This window comes from Dama dama, chromosome 9, assembly GCF_033118175.1.
Source record: "Dama dama isolate Ldn47 chromosome 9, ASM3311817v1, whole genome shotgun sequence".
Lineage (NCBI taxonomy): Eukaryota > Metazoa > Chordata > Mammalia > Artiodactyla > Cervidae > Dama > Dama dama.
The window spans coordinates 61,435,509-61,454,939 of NC_083689.1; the positions used below are offsets into that span (position 1 = coordinate 61,435,509).

Consider the following 19,431-nt stretch of genomic DNA (forward strand, 5'->3'; position numbering starts at 1 on the left):
ATCTGTTGATGGACATTTAGGTTGCTTCCATCTCTTGGCTATTGTAACAGTGCTGCAGTGAACATGGGGTGCATGTATCCTTTTAGATCATGGTTTTCTCCAGATATATGCCCAGGAGTGGGATTGCAGGATCGTGGCTATTCCAACTTACATTCTCATGAACAGTACAGGGGTATTCCCTTTTCTCCACACCCTCTCCAGCATTTGTTATATGTGGATTTTTTGATGATAGCCATTCTGACCAGTGTGAGGTGATATCTCATTGTAGTTTTGATTTACACTTCTCTAATAACTAGTGATAATAACAATGGAAAAGAAATGCAAAAAGGCAAAATGGTTGTCTGAGGAGGCCTTACAAATAGCTGTGAAATGAGGAGAAGCTAAAAGCAAAGGAGAAAAGGAAAGATATTCCCATTTGAATGCAGAGTTCCAAAGAATAGCCAGGAGAGATAAGAAAGCCCTCTTCAGCAATGAATGCAAAGAAATAGAGGAAAACAACAGAATGGGAAAGACTAGAGATCTCTTCAAGAAAATTAGAGATACCAAGGGAACATTCATGCAAAAATGGACTCAATAAAGGACAGAAATGGTATGGACCTAACAGAAGCAGAAGATATTAAGAAGAGGTGGCAAGAATACACAGAAGAACTGTACAAAAAAGATCTTCACGACCCGGATAATCACAATGGTGTGATCACTCACCTAGAGCCAGACATCCTGGAATGTGAAGTCAAGTGGGCCTTAGAAAGCATCACTACGAACAAAGCTAGTGAATGTGATGGAATTCCAGTTGAGCTATTTCAAATCTGAAAGATGATGCTGTGAAAGTGCTGCACTCAATATGCCAGCAAATTCGGAAAACTCAGCAGTGGCCATAGGACTGGAAAAGGTCATTTCATTCCAATCCCTAAGAAAGGCAATGCCAAAGAATGCTCAAACTACTGCACAATTGCACTCATCTCACACACTAGTAAAGTAATGCTCAAAATTCTCCAAGCCAGGCTTCAGCAATACGTGAACCGAGAACTTCCAGATGTTCAAGCTGGTTTTAGAAAAGGCAGAGGAACCAGAGATCAAGTTGCCAATATCCACTGGATCACTGAAAAAGAAAGAGAATTCCAGAAAAACATCTACTTCTGCTTTATTGACTACGCCAAAGCCTTCGACTGTGTGGATCATAATAAACTGTGGAAAATTCTGAAGGAGATGGGAATAACCAGACCACCTGACCTGCCTCTTGAGAAACCTGTATGCAGTTCAGGAAGCAACAGTTAGAACTGGGCATGGAACAACAGACTGGTTCCAAAGAGGAAAAGGAGTATGTCAAGGCTGTATATTGTCACCCTGCTTATTTAACTTATATGCAGAGTACATCATGAGAAATGCTGGGCTGGAAGAAGCACAAGCTGGAATTAAGATTGCTGGGAGAAATATCAATAACCTCAGATATGCAGATGACACCACCCTTATGGCAGAAAGTGAAGAGGAACTAAAAAGCCTCTTGATAAAAGTGAAAGAGGAGAGTGAAAAAGTTGGCTTAAAGCTCAATATTCAGAAAACTAAGATCATGGCATCTGGTCCCATCACTTCATGGGGAATAGGTGGGGAGGCAGTGGAAACAGTGTCAGACTTTATTTTTGGGGGCTCCAAAATCACTGCAGATGGTGACTGCAGCCATGAAACTAAAAGACGCTTACTCCTTGGAAGGAAAGTTGTGACCAACCTAGACAGCATATTAAAAAGCAGAGACATTACTTTGCCAACAAAGGTCCGTCTGGTCAAGGCTATGGTTTTTGCAGTGGTCATGTATGGATGTGAGAGTTGGACTGTGAAGAAAGCTGAGCACCGAAAAACTGATGCTTTTGAACTGGTGTTGGAGAAGACTCTTGAGAGTCCCTTGGACTGCAAGGAGATCCAACCAGTCCATCCTGAAGGAGATCAGTCCTGGGTGTTCATTGGAAGGACTGATGCTGAAGCTGAAACTCCAATACTTTGGCCACCTGATGTGAAGAGTTGACTCATTGGAAAAGACCCTGATGCTGGGAGGGATTGGGGGCAGGAGGAGAAGGGGACGACAGAGGGTGAGATGGCTGGATGGCATCACTGACTCGATGGACATGAGTTTGAGTAAACTCCAGGAGTTTGTGAGGGACAGGGAGGCCTGGCGTGCTGCAATTCATGGGGTCGCAAAGAGTCGGACACGACTGAGTGACTGAACTGAACTGAATAACTAGTGATGTTCAACATCTTTTCATGTGCCTATTGGCCATCTGTGTGTCTTCTTTGGGGAAATGTCTATTCAGATCTCTCAGAAAGTTTAATTTTAAAGGAATATATTCTGACAAGTTCAGCGGAAAAGGGAGTGAGGCATGCATGTTTCTGAGAAACAGGGAAGTTTAGTGAGAGAATTAGTATGGGGAAACTGAGGGTATATAGGTATAGGCGGCATAGAAGGAAAGGAGAAGGATGGGACACATCCTCAGAAAGGAGGCAGGACTTGGCACAAGGAGTGGAGGTAGACAGAGACGATGGCCCTGGAGGTGGAACCAGGGGTGAAGGAGCCAAGGAGGAAGCACCGGTAGCTCTTGGATCCATTTTCACTTTCTTTAATCCTATCTTTACATCAGTTAATCTTAAAATCTTATTTTGCAGAGAGAGGCAATTTTAGGCTCCTGATAATGTTGGAATCCTCAAAATATGCACGTCGAAATAGACTCTATTTAGTTTGAGAAATTTTAGAGCTATGGTAGTCCAATTTGGTTTTAAGAAAAGTAAGTTTGGGAGTTTCCCTAGTGGTCCAGTGGCTAAGACTCTGCACCCTCCATGTAAGGGATCCGGGTTCCGATCCCTGGTCAGGGCACTAGATCCCACATGCCACATGAAGATCGAAAATTCTGTGTGCTGTAAATAAGACCAAGCACAGCCAAATAAATAAATATATTTTTAAAAAAAAGAAAAGTAAGTTTGGGTATTTTAAAAGTTCATCTTAATGGTCACTGATACTCTAAATTGCCTTTGGTTAGGTTGTTCCATTTAGTTAGAAACATGCATGAGGAAACACTATGGTTTTTAAACATAAAATCAACTCAAATCCCTGAAGGGAGAGTGCCTACAAAATACTAAGAAAATTGAGGTCTGATTCTCAGAGGTTTTTCTCTAGGGTAACAGAATAATTTTCATACCACCTAAACAGCTTACAACTCAAACAGTTCAAATCTCTCTCATATCCTGTAGGCCTAATACTAGCCATTTCTAAGTAACAGTCTGGCCCTAGAGGGACCTAGCTCAAGGCTTCTCAGCTCAGTCCGCATACAATAGCTCTTGTTCCAAAAAAAAAAAAAAAGGCTCAAAGTCCAAACCAGTCCAACTGGGACAATCTGTTTTCAAATTAGATCAAAGTGCCATGACCACTTCCATATAGAAGAGGACCTTAACTAGAAAAGATAAAACCTGAAAATAGATCTAAGAAAGAACCTAGAGAACTTCAAAATGCAAAAAGTGGGGGAAGCTTTGATCCAAGAGAGATATCCTTTAAACTCCGGGGTCAGGGAGAAAAGCCGTGAGTAATGGTGGGCTCAGTATGGGTGCCGCACTTGTTTCTCACCAGCCCTGAAGTTATCGGGGGTCTTCTCTAAATTCCTGTACGTGCCACCAACAATGTTGGCCTAAAATAGACTGCTAGCTATTTCTCCAGCCAAAAAATGGGTTTATTGGGGATTAGAATTGCAATTTGGGGTCTGCATCCATGGCTAGCAAGCCACATGCAAGTCCCCCCACAGCAAGGAGAGGGGAACTCTTTGATAGAGGGGGAAAGGAGGTTGGCGGGCTGTAGTAAACAGAGGCCATGGATTTTCACTGACTGAGTTGTTGCTGGGAAAGAAGAGGAGTCTTCTCTGTTAGGCTCTGCTATTGTTTCAGGGTGTGAGAGCTCCACCTTCTGGTCTCCCAGTTCAGTTCAGTACAGTCAGTCAGTCATGTCCAACTCCTTGCAACCCCATGGACTGCAGCACACCAGGTTTTCCTGTCCATCACCAACTCCCAGAGCTTGCTCAAACTCATGTCCATTGAGCTGGTGATGCCATCCAACCATCTCATCCTCTGTCGTCCCCTTCTCCTCCTGCCTTCAATCTTTCCCAGCATGAAGGTCTTTTCCAATGAGTCAGTTCTTCCCATCAGGTGGCCAAAATATTGGAGCTTCAGCTTTAGCATCAATCCTTCCAATGAATATTCAGGACTGATTTCCTTTAGGATTGACTGGTTTGATCTCCTTGCAGTCCAAGGGACTCTCAAGAGTCTTCTCCAACACCACAGTTCAAAAGCATCAATTCTTTGGTGCTCAGCTTTCTTTATGGTCCAACTCTCACATCCCTACATGACCACTGGAAAAACCATACTCCATTTAATTGAGGTTTTGAAAGTGAAAGTGAAACCCGCTCAGTCGTGTCAACTCTTTGTGACCCCATGGACTATAAAGTCCATGGAATTCTCCAGGCCAGAATACTGGAGTGGGTAGCCTTTCCCTTCTCTAGGGGATCTTCCCAACCCAGGGATTGAACCCAGGTCTCCTGCATTGCAAGCAGATTCTTTACCAGCTGAGCCACCAGGGAAACCTGAGAACACTGGAGTGGGTAGCCTATCCCTTCTCCAGTGGATCTTCTCATCCCAGGAATCAAACCAGGGTCTCCTGTATTGCAAGCGGATTCTTCACCAGTTGAGCTGTTAGGGAAGCCCAATTGAGGTTTTAGTTTATTAATTTTTTACATTTTTGGTACATAAAAGTTGTATGCCTTAGGCTGATGCCTTAGACTTTGTTAGATATCCCTAATATTTAGCAGGGGCTTCCCTGGTGGCTCACTGGTAAAGAATCACCTGCCAATGCAGGAGATGCAGATCTGATCCCGGGGTAAGGAAGATCCCCTGGAAAAGGAAATGGCAACCCACTCCATGTTCTTGCCTGGAGAATCCCATGGACAGAGGAGCCTGGTGGGCTACACAGTCCATGGGATTCCGACTTAGGACTGAATAGCAACAATACTTAGTAGGTTTGCTGTTATCACTAATAATAGACACAAGAGGGTGCTACAAGATCTTGCTTCTGGTTCTTTAGGCCCAAGTGTAGAACAGTCATGGTCTCTTTCCTTTAATGCAATTTCCATTTTCAGAAAAGAATCCTAATAACAAAAGAGAAAAATCTTAAGAGAAAGAATGAAAATACAGCATAATATCAAATGTTTAGATTTTAAGGTTAACTGAGGTATAGTCCCAGTGTTGCTGATGATTTAGTACAATTTTAGATGAATGTAATAGAATTTCATTTGCTAGAAAAACACGTGATACTTCCTTTCTTCCTTCCTGCTTCCCTCCAGCCCACCCCCTCTTTCTTCCTTGCAGGCACACTTTGATAAATGCAATCTTTTCCATTTTGAAAAAGTAAACAAAATATAAGCAGAACTGTTCTTGAAGTGGAGATAGGATGCTGTTTACTATTTGGTCCTTTATAGAAAAAAGTTCACTAATTCCTATTCTAGATGCTCATAATGACTCACAGGGACTAGGGAAAATACATTAAAATTTTGACTGCTATTTTAAAAGTCTAATTATTTAGAAACTTTTGGTATATGCTTTATACAATACGTAGTATATTCGGATTGAATATGCTTTGGGCTTCCCGGGTGGCACAGCAGTAAAGAATACACCTGTCAATGCAGGAGACATGGGTTTGATCCCTGGGTCGGGAAGATCCCCTGGAGAAGGAAATGGCAACCCACTCCAGTATTCTTGCCTGGGAAATCCCGTGGACAGAGGAGCCTGGCGGGCTGCAAAAAAGTCGGACACGATTTAGCGACTAAACAAAAATAAAAGCAGGCTTTTTGTTGTTGTTCAGTTGCTCAGTCATGTCTGACTCTGCAACCCCATGGACTGCAGCATGCCAGGCTTCCCTGTCCTTCATTATCTCCTGCAGCTTGCTCAAACTCATTGGTGATGCCATCCAACCATCTCATCCTCTGTCATCCCCTTCTCCTGCTTTCAGTCTTTCTCAGCATCAGGGTCTTTTCTAATGAGTCGTCTCGTCGTGTCAGGTGGCCAGAGTATTGGAGCTTCATCTTCATCATCAGTCTTTACAATGAATATTCAGGGTTGATTTCCTTTAGGATTGACTAGTTTGATCTCCTTGCAGTCCAAGGGACTCTCAGAGTCTTATCCAGCATCACACTTCAAAAGCATCAATTCTTTGGTACTCAGCCTTCTTTATGGCCCAATTCTCATATCCGTACATGACTACTGAAAAAAACCATAGCTTGGACTATAAGACCTTTGTTGGCAAAGTAATGTCTCTGCTTTTTAATATGCTGTCTTGATTTGTCATAGCTTTTCTTCCAAGGAGCAAAAGTGCTTTTAATTTTATGGCTGCAGTCACCATCTGCAGTGACTTTGGAGTCCAAGAAAATAAAGTCTGCCACTGTTTCCATTGTTTATCCATCTATTTACCATGAAGTAACGGGATCAGATGGAGAAGGCAATGGCACTCCACTCCAGTACTCTTGCCTGGAAAATCCCATGGGCAGAGGAGCCTGGTGGGCTGCAGTCCATGGGGTTGCGAAGAGTCAGACACGACTGAACGACTGCACTTTCACTTTTCACTTTCATGCATTGGAGAAGGAAATGGCAACCCACTCCAGTGTTCTTGCCTGGAGAATCCCAGGGACAGGGAAGCCTGGTGGGCTGCCGTCTATGGGGTTGCACAGAGTCGGACACGACTGAAGTGACTTAGCAGCAGCAGCAGCAGCAACGGGATCGGATGCCATGATCTTAGTCTTTTGAATGGTGAGTTTTAAGCCAGCTTTTTCACTCTCCTCTTTGACCTTCAAGAAGCTCTTTTTTTTTCTCCTCACTTTCTGCCTTAAGGGTGGTGTCATCTGCATATCTGAGGTTATTGATATTTGTCCCCACAATCTTGTGCCCAGCTTGTGTTTCATCCAGCCTGGCATTTCACATAACGTACTCTGCATATAAGTTAAAGAGCAGGGTGACAATATACAGCCTTGTGGTATTCCTTTCCTGGCTTGAAACCAGTCCATTGTGCCATGTCTAGTTGTAATTGTTGCTTCTTGACCTGCATACAGGTTTCTCGGGAGGCAGGTAAAATGGTTTTGTATTCCCATCTCTTTACGAATTGTTCTGTTTGTTGTAATCCACACAGTCAAAGGCTTTAGTGTAGTCAAAGAAGCAGAAGTAGATGTTTTTCTGGATTCTCTTGTTTTTTCTATGATCTAACGGATGTTGGCAATTTGATCTCTGGTCCCTCTGCCTTTTCTAAATCCAGCTTGAACATCTGGAAGTTCTCGGTTCACTTACTGTTGAAGTCTGAAATAAAGTGAAAGTGAAACTCGCTCAGTCATGTCCTACTCTTTGTGACCCCAAGGACTGCAGTCTGCCAGGCTCTTCTGTCCATGGAATTCTCCAGACTGGAATACTGGAGTGGGTAAACTTTCCCTTCTCTAGAGGATCTTCCCAACCCAGGGATAGAACCCAGGTCCTCCTGCATTGCAGGCAGATTCTTTACCAGCTGAGCTACTGTTTAAACCTCTTGGTGAGTTTTGAGCATTACTTTGCTAGCCTGTGAGATGAATGCAATTGTGCGGTAGTTTGAATATTCTTTGGCACTGCCTTTCTTTGGGTTTGGAATGAAAACTGACCTTTTCCAGTCCTGTGGCCATTGCTGAGTTTTCCAAATATGCTGGCATATTGAGTGTAGCACTTTAACAGAATCATCTTTTAGGATTTGAAATAGCTCAGCTGGAATTCTATCACCTCCACCAGCTTTGTTCATAGTGATGTTTCCTAAGGCCTACATGACTTCACACTCCAGGATATCTGGCTTAGGTGGGTGATCACACCATTGTGGTTATCTGGGTTTTGAAGATCTTTTTTGTATAGTTCTTCTGTGTATTCTTGCCACCTCTTCTTAATATCTTCTGCTTCTGTTAGGTCCATACCATTTCTATCCTTTATTGTGCCCATCTTTGCATGAAATGTTTCCTTGGTATCTCTACTTTTCTTGAAGAGATCTCTCGTCTTTCCCATTCTATTGTTTTCCTCTATATCTTTGCAATGATCACTTAGGAAGGCTTCTTATCTCTCCTTGCTATTCTTTGGAACTCTGCATTCAGGTGGGTATATCTTTCCTTTTCTCCTTTGCCTTTCACTTCTCTTCCTCCTCAGACAACCATTGTGCATTTTTGCATTCCTTTTTTGGGGGGATGTTTTTCTATCACCGCTTCCTGTACAATGTTATGAACCTCCATCCAGGTACTCTCTATCAGATATAATCCCTTGATTTTTTTCCCCACTTTCACTGTTTAATTGTAAGGGATTTGATTTAGGTCATACCTGAATGGCCCAGTACTTTTCCTTACTTTCTTCAATTTAAGTCTGAATTTGGCAATAAGGAGTCCATGATCTGAGCCGCAGTCAGTTCCTGGTCTTGTTTTTGCTGACTGTATAGAGCTTCTCCATCTTCGGCTGCAAAGAATATAATCAATCTAATTTTGGTATTGACCATCTTGTGATGTCCATGTGTGGAGTCATCATTTGTGTTGTTGGAAGAGGGTGTTTGCTGTGACCACTGTGTTCTCTTGGCAAAACTCTGTTAACCTTTGCCCTGCTTCATTTTTTCACTCTAAGGCCAAACTTAGCTGTTACTTACCTGTTACTTCACATGTCTCTTGACTTCCTACTTTTGCCTCCGGTCCCTATGATGAAATGGACATCTTTATGAACAAATAAAATAGACATAATTTCACATGCATCTGCATAAATGTTTTTCTGATTGAAGTGTATAATCAAATATTTTTAGAAACCACTCTAGTTTAACTGTATTATTTTACATATGGGAAGAATAAAATCCAGAGTGTTAAATGATTTTTCAAGGTCCCAAAGAAAGTTATTAGCAGATCAGCTACAGACTCCTGCCCCTTTCACTGTATCATTTTGCAAACATGCCCACCCTATCTTTTGCTGTCCTCCAACTTGAGGTGTCTGAAGTAGGGGCTGTCCTGTGCTGACTTCACATTCTTTTTATCACTAAATCTACTGCTGTGTTATACATTCACAAGCCTTTTTCCTCGCCTTATGAACTTCGGCATGCCCTGGTCATGTGAGTGCTCTTTGGGCTCTAGCGAGAAGTTGAGGCATACCCTAAATTAATCCCAAATGTCTTCCCTGAGCTTGTAATTATCTGGCAGACAGATAAGTAGAAATCTGCACACGTACTGCATGGTACACCTATCCTTCGCTTTAGGAATGTGGTGTCGGGAACAAGATCAGAAAAGTTTCTGTAGTTGACTTTGGACTTCCCTAGTTGTGATGACACAACTTACTTAGGAAAGTCACAAGTCAAGAGGGACACATGAAGAGATTGTACACATTCAAAAGTAGGTCCAGGATGACAAAAAAATAAGAAACCTTGTGTCTGTAAAGAAGAGTAGAAGGAACTTGGTGGTAACTTAGCTCAGGGATGACTCAGATGCCCAAGTAATTATCTTCAGGTATCTTAATGATTGTCCTGGGAAAGGAGGAACTTTTAACTGTCTTGTAAGGCTACATCTAGGACCTATGGGTAGAATTTGCTGGCATTTAGGCTGGAGAAGGCAATGGTAACCCACTCCAGTACTCTTGCCTGGAAAATCCCATGGGCAGAGGAGCCTGGTAGGCTGCAGTCCATGGGGTCGCTAAGAGTCGGACACGACTGAGCGACTTCACTTTCACTTTTCACTTTCATGCATTGGAGAAGGAAATGGCAACCCACTCCAGTGTGTTTTGCCTGGAGAATCCCAGGGATGGGGGAGCCTGGTGGGCTGTCATCTACAGGGTCGAACAGAGTCAGACATGACTGGAGCGACTTAGCAGCAGCAGCAGGCTTGAGTTCACTAGTTAGAGATGTCCAATGAATAACTAGATGTTATTTAGACTTTGGCATTAGAGAGAGATGGGTATAATTCCTGGCTTCCCCTCTTACTGCCTACTTGACCCTGGGAACTATGGTTATGGGGGAGAGTAGCATATTGCAACATTGTATATAGAGCCCTCTTTTTTTCCCCCTCTTCTACCTGCCCTTGAACCTCATCCATTCACTGCCAGTTTATACTATCAGGATTTAGAAACTCAAGGCTGCAAAAGTACTTTGAGCAAAAGGATTTTGAGTCTGGCTTTTAGAAGCAAAGGATGTCTGGAAGGAAGTAGAACACAAAGTGTATGCTGAAACAGCTGGTTTGGAAATAGAGTAGGAGTCACATAGCACTGCCTCCTAATATCAAATAAAAATCCATGGGCTAGAAGTTAAGGTGTGGAGGCAGGACAGTGTTGAGAAAGAAGATTGGTGAAGCCTAACCTGTCTGGAGTTCACAGTACCCAAGGGAATGAGAGGGGGTTCTGTGGAGTTGGCACTGAGGCCCATGAACTATCATTAGGGAGACATCATCTATCACAAGATGAGAGTGAGATCATTAATGTACATCATGGGATGACATTAAGCATTTGAACCAATGTCATAAGTCATCGATGCCATACTGTCCTCTTTACATTTTGTAAAGACTTCCTAATGAAACGCTAGCAAAGTGCTAGTCACTGTCCTCTGAGAATTATAGCTCTTTGGGACCAAAACTTTGCTCAGCTCTATTCTACTTTCCCTGTATGGAAACAACTTACCAGATATATTCTAAGATGTTGCTGAGATGACAGGAGGCCTTCTGAACACCTGTAGGAGGAAAGATGGTATGGAAGGGAAGCCTCACATCGGTACCTTGGTAGGAATGAGCCGAACTGGTTTGAGGTCCTGTCTGTTCCTCCCCAGCTACATTAAAAACAGCCCTTCCAGTTACATGTTAACCATACTTTGACCATTTCCATGTTGTTACAGTTAACTTTCCTAGATTGTTTTTAGTGTTGGCTTCCCAGGCAGTGCTAGTGGTAAAGAACCCACCAGCCAACGCAGGAGAATCAAGAGACAAGGGTTCAATCCTGGGTCGGGAAGATCCCCTGGAGGAGGGCACAGTAACCCACTCCAGTATTCTTGCCTGGAGAATCCCATGGACAGAGGAACCTGGTGGGCTACAGTCCATAGGGTCGCAAAGAATCAGACACAACTCGAGCGACTTAGCATGCACAACTTATATCATCAATGTTTGTTTTATAAGGTTTCTCTAAGATTAAATGAGATAATGCATAAAATATTAGCACATTGATTGTCTTAGGATATATTCAATAAATGGAAGCTGTGAGTATTATTCAAGGGGTGATGACATCATAATCCCTTCAAGTGTTTTTATGAAACTGAGTGACCACTTGGTGTTTATGTGGCAAAGGGCATTAACATTTCTGAATGTGATAGTGCTCTCAGAGACTGATCTGTCCGTTTTTTTCCAGTGGTTCTCAATCTGCTGTGCATGGGCCAGTATAGACTGACTATATAGCATAGCCTGAATAGTGTTAAAAATTATGTAAGTCTGGGCCCAAGTTCAGATAATCTGATTTCATAGATCTAGAGAAAGGCTCAAGATTCTGTGTTATTAACAAGATGCTTCTCTCTGGAGGTTCTAGGAGAGAATGCATTTCTTTGCCTTCTTCAGGTTGTAGAGAATACCCACATTCTTTGTTTCACAGCCCTACATCACTCCAACTTCCCCTTCCATTGACCTAACTCTCTTTCTGACTCTGACACTCCTACCTTCTTGTTATAAGGACCCTTATAATTACATTGGATCCTCCAGGATATTCCAGGGTTATCTTTCTGTCTTAAAATTCTAAACTCAATTACATCTACAAGTCTCCTTTGTTATATAAAGCAACATATTCACAGATTATAGGGATTAGAATGCAGGTATCTCTGGGGATCATTATTCTGAAAATCATAGAGGGTAAACTATGTTTTTGGACTGTCAGCTACAGGAGAAATCCCTGGAGACTTTCTTCATTCCCACCTGGTAAGTCCATGTTTTGGGGGAGTTTTTCTTCTAAACTACCAACCCCTCTAAGTATCTATTTCTTTGATATACAGGCATCCCAGGAGGCTGATGTAGACTTGACAATTCTATATTTAGATCCACTCTACTGGTATGCAAAGTTCCAATATAAATGTGGAAATTACTTTGGAGCAGCAGAATATCTTTACTTCTTTAGAGTGTTGGTTCCCCCAATGAATAGAGATGCTTTGAGATCACCCTCGGGAAAGCTGGCCTCTGAAGTCTTCATGCAGAATTGGGATGCAACCATGTAAGACCTTATGTGGCTAAAAGAGACCATAGATAATAATTCTGTAAGTTTGCCACTTCAGTCTCTTCAGCAGCAAACATGGCTCATTCACTGGTCTCTGCTTTCTTCAGTCGTCCCCAAAGAGTATAATAGCATTATTGATCTCTTCCTTTGTGAACCACAGTATCTTAATGTGCTTTATATGATGTGTCTACATATTCTATGCTTTTTGACCACAGCGAAAGTGAAAGTCACTCAGTCATGTCTGACTCTTTGCAACCCCCTGGAATGTATTGTCCATGGAATTCTCCAGGTCAGAATACTGGAGTGGGTAGCCTTTCCCTTTTCCAGAGGATCTTCCTAACCCAGAGATTGAACCCAGGTCTCCCGCATTGCAGGTGGATTCTTTACCAGCTGTCATACAAAGATGCTCAAAAACGCTGACAGGTACTATTAATAAAAGATATGGTCAAAATTGTTCAACAGGAGTCCTACACATATAAAAACCCAGTTACAGAGTTTGTATAATATTTATATGTTAACTTTGACTTTGGTAGGGCTCAGAAAAAGCTGAGGAAATATGAATCACTGCTAGTGAATGATTTCTTCTTGGTAGCTTGGCTTGAGGATTACATTGAAAATGCCAAACTCTTTATATTTGAGTTTTTTGTCTCAAAATACACTGCATCCATCGGTGTACCACCATTAACATGTTGGCAGGTAAACTGAACGTAACTCCAGAATAAACTGAAAGGTGGATTGTAAATTTGTTTAGAAATGCAAAACTAGATGCTAAGATTGATTCTGAACTAGGTCGTGTGGTTATGGGTAACAATGCAGTCTCACCCTGTCAGGGATTCAAAAGACCAAAAGTATTTCATTTAGAAGACAGATGTTGGCCATGGATATTGAGAAGAAATTTAAACAGGGGCTTCTAACTGAGCAATTCAGGACTCTGGCTTCTATTGAAGAACTGTACAGAAAAAGTATAAAAGAAAACTATAAAAGTGAAACAATGCAACCATTTTATAAAAGTGAAACATGTTGAAAGCAACATACTGAGTATAAATTTTGGAGAATTTGGATACAATTGTTTCATTTTAAAAAATACTTGACAATTCTAGGATGTGCTGGATGGGGATCGAACAAGCTTCTGGGCCAGGGTATCAGTGGCTTTACTTGTGCTTGATTCTCAGGGTGCTAGATGCTAACTTCTGTCAAAGGAAGGACCTCATCATAGCTCCTCATTACAGGCAGCATGTAAGACTTCATGTCTGAAGGCTGTAGCTTCTGTTCCTGGGCCCTGGTTATACGTGGTCCTGCTCAGATGGACACTGGTCATTTTTGGATGTTGACTCAGTTCTGTTCTTAAGGTCTCTCCAGCTATTTCTTCTCATTCTTTGTCCAACTGTCTTCTAAGTCTCTCTTATCTTTTTGTTTTCAGCCTTTGGAACCCATCTTTTGTCTTCAAGGTAAACTTTCTCTTATCATTTATATCATCATCATACCATATCTTCTTTCAAAACCTCATGCATCTATAGCTGAGGCATAATGTGTGGGTTGCTAAACTCCAAACCAGCAACTGACTCCCTTTGCTTTCTCTGCTTTCTTCTGTCACTTCATCTCCACGGCAATGATGGAGAATGCTTAGCTGATTGAATGTGGGAAGAAATGAGGCATGAAGCGAAATCCTGGCAACAGATTAACATTTCAAAATGTTATCCATTTGCATGATTTTCAAAGTTTGTTCCAACACTGAAATTCAAAGGTACAATTTCCTGAGTTCAAGGCTAGCGCCTTTTTCTACTAAACCATGCCCTATTGTACTCGCTGTCTTCATTTCAATAGTTTTTTCAACAACTTCAAGGCCTTGGATTTCCAAATTGGCATATTTCCCCTTCACCAGGACACCTCCCACTCTTTCTACATATCCACTCTCACTGTGGTGCGAGCATCCTGCTCTCCAGCTCCTGGGAAAGGCGAAGTAAGAAACCTGCACCACCCTCTGTTAAGCTGCCTGTCTACCTTTTCACAATTTCAGCCGGCTGTGTCTGACTCAGCTCTCTGCCAGGCAAAAACTTGTAGAAAACATTTCCTACTGCTTCACTTCTCCCAAGGAGTACAGGATTAGCACGCAGTACACCTGAGCATAGGGCAGCTCCTTTCCAGTTTGTTTGTCTGGTATTAAAAGGGGAAGGGAACTAGCTTAAGGTCTGAAATGAGTTCCTTCCCACAGATACCTGCCCACCCTCTAATACCCAGGTACACAGCAAGAATGTGGACTCTGCTGGCCGCTCAACTGGTCCAGCTTCCTTAATGCAAGTGGCTGCTTGTCTGACTCTGTCTCACCATTCCAGCTTTCCTTTCAATTTTATAATGAAGTAGTACAGAGAGGCAGCCAAGATTAGTGTGCAGGTTACTCTTGAGTTTGTATCAAAAAAAGAAAAAAGTGAATTGAGCTGCTCCTTACTAATTAGGTGACGTTGGGCAAGTTGTTTAAGTTCCTCAAGCTTCTATCTGCTCCTCTGTAAAATGATAGTGAAGACACCTACATCATGGATTGCTAAAAGGATAAAAATAAACTAGGTAACACACTTACATGCCTGATACATGTTATTCCATAAATGGAAGTCATGGCTATATTTTGTGTTATTTAATAAAGATGTGCCAAGTCCTAATTATGAAAAATACCATGCTTGGTACTATGGCATTAGGGAGAGAAGGAGACATGGTCCCTGCAAAGGACTTTGAAGACTATTGGAAGAGAGAAAATATCAAAGTAAGCTAAGGGTGTGGGTGAAGGAGGAGTAAAGTTATGGGGGGAGAACCGAATGGAGATGAAGTTGGACCTATGCAGCAGGGAGGAGGGTCCAGAGGGAAAACTTCATTGAAAAGGTATGGGAAAGGCCACCTTGACATTAAATTCCACTCTGTGGGCAACAGATTTTTCTCATGTTTCTGACATTCTCCTATTCGGTAGTGGTGTATAATGACCATAAGATGTACACCTCTATTATTCTGTACTTTTTGGATACCTGTGGGTATTGCAGCTTCCCACTAGTTATCTGGATGGCTTAGACAGCGAAGAATCTGCCTGTAATGCAGGAGGCCTCGGTTCAACATCTGAGTCAGGAAGATCCCCTGCCTGGAGAAGGGAACTGCTACCCACTTCAGTATTCTTGCCTAGAGAATTCCATGGACAGAGGAACCCCAGCAGGCTACAGTCCATGGAGTCACAAAGAGTTGGACATGACTGAGTGACTAACAGTTACAGGTTAGTTAGGGGTCTCTAGGAAAAGGAACAAAGAAGCATTTCTTCCTTCCTCATCCACCCCTCTTTCCCTTATATTACTGTAATCTTCTAGGTCATCTTTAGAAAGCTTAGATTTTTATTATTTTTTTTTCTGACTAGATGACAGTTCAATCACAGATAATTTTCCAGGCAGATTTTAGCCATCTCTAAAATTTAGAATGAAAATTAACTGAAGTGTATATATGCCAAACTGAATGCACGTACGCCTTCTCTACCCTCGATAAAGCAAACAGGTTGTCTGAATGCCTGACTAGATAGTCATCACATGTGTGGGCTGAATAGTACTTGCGGAATTGCCTGGGTCATTCTTCAGTTGACTAGCACATGTTACAAAATTCTCCTATTCCCCAATGTTGTAAGGAGTATTATAATGAGAATCAGGGCACCTGTCTTCTAGTCTAAGCCAGCGGTGATGACTGTATGTAAAATCAGGCAAATTTTCTTGATTGATTTCTCAGCAAGCAAAATAGGTGAAATGACCCCTGCCAATGGCTCTGTGGAGCACAGTTATAATTTGCACAACCTGGTGCTTCTTATTTATAAAGTGGTAAGAAATGATAATTTCTCCTTGAACCACTTTACCTGATTGCAGACTATAGAAAGGAAAATGCTGTGCATACACACCACATCCTTATCTATTCGTCTGCCAACGGACATCTAGGTTGTTTTCTGTGTCTTGACTACTGTGAATGGTGCTGCTATGAACACAGGAATTAGAGTTTCTTTTGGATGTATGCCCAGGAGTGGGATTGCTGGATCATATGGTAGTTCTTTTATTATTATTTTTTAAATTTATTTTTAATTGGAAGATAGTTGCTTTACTGGTAATTCTATTTTTAGTTTTCTGCCGAACCACCATATTGTTTTCCATAGTGGCTGCACCAATTTGCATTCCCACCAACAGTGTAGGAGGGTTCCCTTTTCTTCACACCCTCTCCAGCATTTGTTGTTTGTAGACTTTTTAATGATGTCCATCATTTGCTGTACAGTAATAATTAACACAACATGGTAAATCAACTATGCTTTAAAAAAGAAAGGAACACATTTGGCAGCTTTGTCTCTGAGGTTGGTTTTTAAGTGTCTAAGAAGACTATGTTCCCATTAAGATTTCTATAGGTTGGTCATTTCCTGTTTTTCCAAACTTGCAAGACAGGTTTTCTGGGTGTCTGATTTCCCTCCTATTTTGGCCCCAGACTCTAGGCTGGTGAATTTGTTATCATTACCAGGTATACATCTATCAGATCATTCATCAGCCTCAGGTTTTGCAGTTGTAGTCGACAGACCATAGGAAACAGTGTCTTCTGAGTTTCTCGGAACCAGGCGTTTGTAAATATGATCATCACATTTCATTGTTCTTAAATCATCCAATGACTTCTCCTCATACTTGGAATAAAACCCAGATTTGTTACCAGAGACTGCCCACGCTCACTTGCTGTCACACTGGCCTACTTTGGACAATGCTGATTGTGATGTAGTCGCAGGGGCCTTCTCTCTCCTCTTCGTACATGCCAAACCCATTCCTGCCCCAGGGCTTTGGCTCCTCCTCTTTCCTCTCCTTTCGATGCTCTTTCCTCTCTCTTCAATGCTCTTCCCTGAGATCTCTGCATGGCTGGCTCTCACTCCTTCCCTATTCCCTCTCCTATTTTCCCTTCCCTTTCCTATTCTCAACACAAATCTCACTTCCGCAAGAAGGCCTTTCCTGATCTTGCTAGCTGAGGTCCACCCCTGCTTCACCCCAACTACCATCTCATTTCTTTAGAGCTCTTATCACAATCTGCTATTGAATTATGCATTGTTTCATTCACTGTTTACTCTGTATCTTCTCAGTAGAATGGAGCCTATTTTCCCAGAGTGGTATTCCAAATGTTTAACAACCAGTGTCACATGGCGTTAATCAATCAGGATTGACACTGGCCAAAGTCTTGGAACAGGGTTCAGGGGGCCCCCTTGACCTTTAAGTTGTTGGGGAGGCCCAGGAGTCCAGAGGGAAGGGTTGGAGTAAATAAGCAGTGCAGGTTAATTACAGGACTCAAGAAAATGTCTATGTACCCATTGTTGTGGAAATATTTCAGCATCTTAGTGATCAGTATGACCATTAGTTTGTACTAGTTGAATATCCACCCTACTTGTCTTCTATATTCAACACTGTATCCCAGGCCTGGAGCAGTGACTAGAATATAGCAACCCTTACATGGTGACTTACTTGACTAGCAAGTGCGGTCCGCAACACTAAGTTGATGTTTTCTAGAAGAGCTATAAGGTAGCCTGGGCTCAAAGGTCACTCATAGGATTAAATAATGGTGTATTTAGGCCATGCAGCCTAATTTTTTTCTTTTAATGGCTACACTGTGTGGTGTTTGGGATCTTAAGTTCCCTGACCAAGATCAAACCTGTGTCCCCTGCAGTGGAAGCATGGATGGCTTCAACTGGACCACTGGGGAAGTCCATATGGTCTGCTTTAGTGATAACTAATGTCTTGAACTCTTTATTGTTTACACAATTTATATGTTAATTATCTCATTTTGTCCTCTCAACCATGCTAAAATGTTGGTGCGACAAGACATTATATTCATTTCTCGACTGAATAAACTCAGGCTCCTATAAATCAAGTGGTAGCCAGGGGGTGGGCAGAGCTGTGAAACAGTTCATGTCTTCTGGTCTGGGACCATGTTCTTTCCAGCACGCTATGTGTTCTGTCCCGAGCCCTGGATCCATCTGAATCTGAGTACAGAAGCACCTACTGGGTATAGGTGTAAAGATTCTGGGTTTTACAACTAGGGTTGTATATAGCCATATACAATAACAACTGTGGTTATTTTTACAACATAAGGTAGTTTAAGCAAGAGTGACCAGTCTAAGAGGGTCTAGAGTAACCTAGAAACTCTGTCTAAGAGTTGGAGGAACAGGAAATGACTAACCTGGAGAAGCCTTTAGGGAGATAGGGTCTTCTCAGACACTTGAAAACCAGTCTTAAAGACAAGATTGCTAAGACTTTTTTCTCTGTAGGTTCATAGGGCAGAGTTAATACCAACAGTGAGAAATAATTGTAAAAATCGAGTTTTTGACTCAAAATATATATTTAAAAAATGAGAAATAATATAGCCCTGAGCAATGTTTTCCAAAATACAGTATATACAAAATGGTGCTAAGAAAGATTTTTTTAATCAAGGACATGATTTAACATTTTGAAAAATTTTGTTAGTTATAAGTTTACTTTACTACATACTAGGGAAATATATAACTAGTAGACAATTTTATGATTTCAGATATATAAGAAGTGGTTAAAGTAGATATTTAACTTTTCAAAAAAATGGAAACAAAGGCATTTAAAGAGAAATTTTTGGTGTGTAACAGTAAAGGTGATTCTCAGACATGTTGCAATTGAAGTGATTGATAAGTGATTGAAGTTTGTGAAAATCATATTCTTTGAAGCTAGCTCTATCACTTTTCATGGCCTTGGACATATTCCTCACATTATGATGTTTAATTTCCTCATCTGTTTAATAAATCTGTGTGGCAAGGACTAATGGTTTAATGAATGGAAAGTATTCAGCCTAGTTTGACACATAGTGAGAACTGAATAAATGTCTGCTGTTGTTTTTATTTTTATCAATAGCAATGAGAACTATTGAACCATGGATGGATACTTTGTGAAGCAGAAAGCTCCTCATTGTGGAAGATGTATAAATAGAACTAGGTGGGCATTTGTTAAGGATGCTGAAAGGGAGATCCTATGTGGGTGTGAACTCAGCTAGAACTCTGAGGATGTTTCAGATGGGCGATTTCTGTGAGTCTGCCTTTAGTGAATTCTCTCTTGATGCAAGAGAGACTTGAAACTAGAGTTTTCCTCCTGCAACTTGGGAGGACAC

The 19,431-nt window shown here is 41.7% G+C and overlaps 1 pseudogene; it reads left to right on the plus strand.

Moving 5' to 3' along the window:
- Positions 1-2,413: 2,413 nt before the first annotated feature.
- LOC133062899 (eukaryotic translation initiation factor 3 subunit E-like) lies at positions 2,414-18,340 on the plus strand (annotated as a pseudogene).
- The last annotated feature ends 1,091 nt before the right edge of the window (positions 18,341-19,431 follow it).